Here is a 6,104-nt window from a genome sequence, read left to right as displayed (position 1 = left end):
CGCTTTGAAATGTGTTTACAGACATACTTTCGTCGATGTATTTTATGTATGTATAGAAAGTATTGTACTACCATTTTGATTTTAAAAACAAAAAGAAAGTTCGTATACGTAAAAGGTAAAGATGAAACAAAACAATTGAAATATTGTATGCATTATTGATGTAAAAGGGTCAGTTAAAAGCAAATTAATAATTGATATTTCAAAATTTTCAATATAAGTGTAGAGTCTACAAACTATCAGGCGTTTAAATTCCTGAGACACTGTGTACTTGTTTGTGTGTGCTTATTGTACAATTACGGAATCAATAGTATTGAGAATAAACAATGGATTCCGTTGTATAAGTTGAGGCAACACTTGATTTCAAAATATCAAGAGGGCAGAGATGGTTTATGTGAATGATTAACTTGGAGCGCGGTAACACGCAGCACTGGCTGTATACCCCGAAGGAGCTGAGATGGTTTACGGAATGAAATGTATGGCCCATTGACCAGGGGTAACAATGTTGAAAAGGCGATTATTATTGTTATTATCTTATAGCCAGCCAAAAGAACATACGGGTAATTGCCACTTTGGCTGGTAACTGTTTTCGCAATGAGCATCTGTGTACTCTCATTAATAGTCCCTCCCATTTAACATCCTTGTTATTACGTCTTATTGCACCCAGTGCTTCGAACATTAAGATAATCGCGACATGGAGGAACCAGTTTTCTTTAGTGACATGGTTGCTGGACGGGACGCCATTTTTTGGTCCAAGTAGCATAACCCAGTCTGCATTCAAGTCTGGCACCCTGTGGACACACGTGTGTTTTGGGTCTGAAAGTGGCGTCTGGTCTACAAATGTCACGACTATCTATAGCTCTGCGCTAGACCGCTAGGCAGTGCCATTTTGGATTAACAAGATGTTTAGAGATGACCCAAGCAGCAATTAATGACCCAGTATAGGACAACGTCTTACAATAACTAGACCATGTTAACTATTAATTTTTTTAAAGACAGGATCAATCACATGGAATATTGTTTGCATGTTAGACTTTACAGAGTGTTTGACCATTTCCTTGTTCTATGGTTTGACCGTCATTGATTGAATGCAGTTGAATGAATAAAAGTATAGAACGTAAAATAACGGGCTGAAAATGGCGTCTGGTCAAAAATTGTTGCAACTCTTTATACACACATCTTGCAGTAGACCACTAGAGGCAGCGACAGTACCGATTGACTTTTGTATAAAGGTATAAATAGATGACCAAAACCGCAATTAATGACCCAGGACAAAGTCTTAAAATAACTGGATCATGTTAACTATTAACTTTCTGTCAGGCGGGATTGACCGCACGGAATATTGTTTGCTTGTTAGGTTTAACAGAGAATTTGACCGTGATAAATTGAATGCATGTAAATGAATAAAAGGCCTATGTAACAGAAGGGATTGAAATGGATCCGAAACAAGTGAAAAATGGTATCTGGAGATTAGCTCAAATTTCGGTAGACAGCAACTACCTGGTTTGGCCAAGGTAGTGTTCGTATTAGATTCTCTAGTTAATTGTTTAAAGACACTGGACACTATTGGTAAATGTCAAAGACCAGTCTTCTCACTTGCTGTATCTCAACATATGCATAAAATAACCAACCTGTGAAAATTTGAGCTAGATCAGTGGTCGGAGTTGCGAGATAACAATAAGGAAAAAAACACTCTTGACACACGCAGTTGTGTGCTTTCAGATGCTTGATTTCGAGACCTCAAATTCTAAACTTGTGGTCTCGAAATCAAATTCGTGGAAAATTACTTATTTCTCGAAAACTACTCAACTTCAGAGGGAGCCGTTTCTTACAATGTTTTATACTACCAACCTCTCCCCATTACTCGTTACCAAGTAAAGTTTTATGCTATAATTATTTTGAGTAATTACCAATAGTGTCCACTGCCCTTAATTAATATTTCTTTCAAAACTAATGAAGCAGTTCCCAGAATCTCTTTTTGTCTCATAAAATTAGTTTAATATAAAAGATCGTCGTCTTCTTCTTTTCAACGTAATAATTTCATCCAAATGGTGTGGTTTTCTCATCACATAGCTGTAGAAGTTATAATTTCTTAAAAACACACTTACAAGTTTTCATAAAACAAAAAAAATTGAATACATTTTAGCCACTTTAGTTAAATTGTTTTTTCACATGGCAATCTTAAATAGTACTTTGTGCTGTTAAAAGAATGCAAGCAGCTCAATTGAAATCAAGTGTGTGCATATTATGCGGGTGTCTTTTGTCGTTTCACGAAACAGATGTGTAGACAGTGTTGAGATCGGCAGTTTGGCCCTAGAGTGTCTTTAAGACTGACTGCAATCGCAGATGATCATTTGCCAGGGAAGCTCTTCAAGAAACCTGACCCATCTGCTTTGATCCGTTGTTTGGAGTGAGAGTAAACCGAACAGCGTAAAGTGAAACCGGTGGGTCTTACGGAGGGAAATTGGCCTGGGATTATTGCTAAGGAGCTGGGAGGCGACACTCACACCTCCTGTCTAGATATTGAACGCAGAGATTGAAATTGAAATTAACTTCTTCTGTTCTTAAAGGCCACCATTTGTTCCTCTTGATGCTATTGGTAATTACTCAAAATAATTGTTAACATAACATTTTATTTGGTAAAGAGCAATCGAGAGCTGTTGACAGCATAACACATTGTGAAAAACGGCTCCCTCTGAAGTTATTCATAGTTTTCCAAAAGAGGTTATTTCTCACTCAAATGTTAGAAGACTTCGGACCTGGTAGTTTGTTTAGGCTTCTGGAACCACACACATTTGTACAAAAAGAAACACCACACAATTTATTCTCTTGCAACTTCGGTGATCAATGCGGTCCAAATGCCAAGAGATTTGTTATTTTTTTCATATGACGGGATACACAAACTAAGAATACTGGTCTTTGATAATTACCAACTTACATTTTAAAATACGTAAGGTCGTTCAGGGATGATTATAAAACTATATGCCCAAGCATAAAATATCAGGCGTTGTTTTTTAAACCATGAAGGCAAAACTTCAATTTAATTAGAAAACAATTAATAGAAAATAAGTGAATTTGAAAAAAATAAAATACAATAGAAGCGGTTATTTACCTCTTCGCTATTTCGACCATCTTCCAACTGCCAATCTCTTTGATGGATGGATGCTGATTGAAAATGTATATCTGATTTCATCTTACATAGTTAGGCTCAATTAGATATAAAAGAAAAGATATTTTCTGCATATTCGTTTAACATTGGATAAAAGTTATTATGATCAAATCCACTTGAACAGGGGCTCTCAATACCGCCACACGCTGAGCCAATTCTGGAATATGGAACCATGTTTTGGAAAATCGAAGTTGTACAACTGGTCTGGTTTATTTAAAATCTTCCTCCAAACGATCCAATATAAAACAATATTGGCTCTTTACATTTTGGAGACAAATACTCCAAAACGAAAGGTAGTACTCTAAGTTCATGTCTACCCGAGCAAACACGCAAATTATAAAGATGATTGTTGATTATAAAACTGTTTACAATGCAACACCTAGTGCTTGTATTACCTCTATATACAAACAGTCAGATTCTATGTCAACAACTGTGACAGGTTTCACCTATATAACTCTCTATCTCTCTCTCTATAATAGTGTGTTAGAGCTCAGGCCACTTCCCAATGCGTCGCCATGTAAACCCAGCACGTATACAAAGGCAATCTGGACCGACCCTAGCCGATGAAAGATTCCGTCACACTGCAGCACATCATGCATTTTAGTTACTGTGCTTTACAACTCACCTAGGCCCCAAAATGTGCTTAACATGAAGTTACTTCCTTGGTAAAAAAAACAAGATTAACAATTAAAATCATATTTGATGCATATTGCTTGGTAATAGTATTCAGCTATTGTTTGCTCGTCCTAGAAAACATGTGGACATTTGGTTGGTAATCCTGTTTTGTCGAGGCAGTAATTTCATGTTAAGCAACTTTTTGGTGTTTAGCAGCTCTATGGAATAGGGCCGAGTAACAATAACACTTCCCGCTAATGGTTACAATCCGAAGAGTCAAAGTGGTTTGGTTTGGGCAGACAATTTGAGATGACGTCATCTGAACTGTTGAATTTTCTGATAATTTTGAACAACCCTTAGGCCCGAAAGGTTGCATCCAACAAAACCACACACTTACAAAACAAAACAGATAAAGAGAGAGAGAAGAGTATGTGTGCACGGACTGGCATTAATGTAAAAATGTAAACATCAGCAAATGCAACCCAGAAACAAAAACAAATCTGTAACGGTTTGTATCCAAACTTCAACCTTAAAGGCACTGGACACCTTTGGTCAAAGACCAGTATTCTCACTCGGTGTATCACAACATACGCACAAACTAGAAATCTATGACAATTTTGACTCAATTGGATGTCAAAGGTGCAATGGAATAAGGAAAGAAATTTGTGTGCTTGTATATGCCTAAAAAGGCTTCATACCTGATGTAGTTTAATATTTGTGTGAGCAATTACCCATTTCTCAAAAACTACCTTACTTAATTCTCACAATGTTTTATATTATCAACAGCTCTCCATTGTTCGTTACCAAGTCAGTTTGAATGCTAACACTGTTATGTTGAGTAATTACCGAGAGTGTCCTGTGCCTTTAAGCCGAAGATGTAACACTTTCTCCATTCAATTTAAATTCAACCAAACCACCAAAAGGAAGGGATGGAAAACGCCCTCATGGCTCTGACTTGAAGCTTCTGAACATTTTGACAAATTTCGCGTTAAGGCATACACTCTTAATGACACAGCCAGAGTTTGTTGTCCCAAATTTAATCAAATACCGAAACAAAGCCCTTAAACGTTTGCTCTTATTCTAATTTCCACATTTACAACCCTCAACTATATTATCTCTTAGGGCTATGTCACACGAGACAATATTTACAGGTAACTCGGAGGCAAAAAACAACACTACATGGGCCCGTTTTTCTAATAGTGAATTGTTATCCTCGAGACAACTGAATGTTAAATTAACTTATGTGGGTGTGTGAATGTGTTCTTTCCTGTCTTCAACTGGTTGCATGTGAATTTTCTTGCAATCCGTAGGCACAGTATTCCACTGCTGATTTCTAACGCACTTTAAAGTCATTGGACACTAATGGTAACCACTGCTAGCGTAAAAACTTACTTGTGAACTATCAATGTTGAGCTGTTGATAGTATAAAACATTGTGAAAAACTGTAACGTAGTTTTCGAGAAAGAAGTAATTTTCTAATGAAATATTTGAACTTGATTTTGGAACCTCATAATTATTATGAGATCTCGAAATCAAGCAATTGAAAGCACACAACTTCGTATGACAAGGGTTATCTCGCAACTTCGACGACCAGTTGAGTTAAAATTTTAACAGGTTTGTTGTTTTGTGCATATTATGTTTTGATACACCAAGTGAGAAGACTGGTCTTTTTGACAGTTTTAACCAAAGGTGGCCAATGTCCACTGTTGAAATTTAAAATAAACTATTTCATGTGATTTCGTGGGTACTTTTCTGAGATGTATTTGCTTTAATTTGTACATCTTAGGCATGTCCAAAACCTCACACATCCGAATTTAACACAAACATGTTAGCTAACTCTGAAATGTCAAATATAAGGTTATATGCAATTCCTTTATTAAAAAGACAGTTCATTATGTTCCACTGACCAAACCTCTTGGTTGAGTGCAACAAAGACACAATTATACACGGTTAAAATGTCATCAGCACCGAAAATAAATTACCTAGGGAAAACGTCGACCTACCGTAATGTCCCTGTCCTATTCTCTTCAGTGTGGCATCTGGTTAATATTCGCATAGAAACCAATAAAATATAATGATTCGGGAAGTAATCTGCTGTTCACGATTTGTTTAGAAACTCTTATTGGAGAGCTGAGTATGATCTAAGAAAGTAAATTACTCAGAGAGTTTGTTTTAATGTATAATTGTTTACTTCGTAAATCATAAAATAGCAAACTGCTTACCAACAAAAAGAATATACCAACAGAGTCTTCCTCGAAGGCTGCGCACAACAAAAATGAACTCGTAACTTCGTATAATATATGTTAAATTTGCATCGGGGATA

The sequence above is a fragment of the Asterias rubens genome, chromosome 6 (genome assembly GCF_902459465.1).
Source record: "Asterias rubens chromosome 6, eAstRub1.3, whole genome shotgun sequence".
Classification (NCBI taxonomy): Eukaryota; Metazoa; Echinodermata; class Asteroidea; order Forcipulatida; family Asteriidae; genus Asterias; species Asterias rubens.
This window is presented reverse-complemented; position numbering follows the sequence as displayed.